Below are 284 nucleotides of genomic sequence, written 5' to 3'. Positions count from 1 at the left end.
AAGAAAAATACATCTATAACCCCATTATTTATTAATTACTAACTCACAATTAACGCGCATCTCCTGGACTTCAATAATAGACACAAAATTTAAAATATCAAAACTATCGATCGTTTCCCCCCCTCTTCCTCCCCTGTCCTCATTCCTCTCCCCTATCCCTCCCCCCTCTGCGTGTCCCGTGAGGTGTATGAGTAACACGAATACGTGGCAATGAGGGAAGGGGGTGGTGGGGGGGGAGGGGTTGGACTGGCACCAATTTCCTTTGTTTAAAGCCTTTTGATTTC

This window comes from Penaeus monodon, chromosome 20 (assembly GCF_015228065.2).
Source record: "Penaeus monodon isolate SGIC_2016 chromosome 20, NSTDA_Pmon_1, whole genome shotgun sequence".
In the NCBI taxonomy this organism is placed as follows: Eukaryota; Metazoa; Arthropoda; class Malacostraca; order Decapoda; family Penaeidae; genus Penaeus; species Penaeus monodon.
This window is presented reverse-complemented; position numbering follows the sequence as displayed.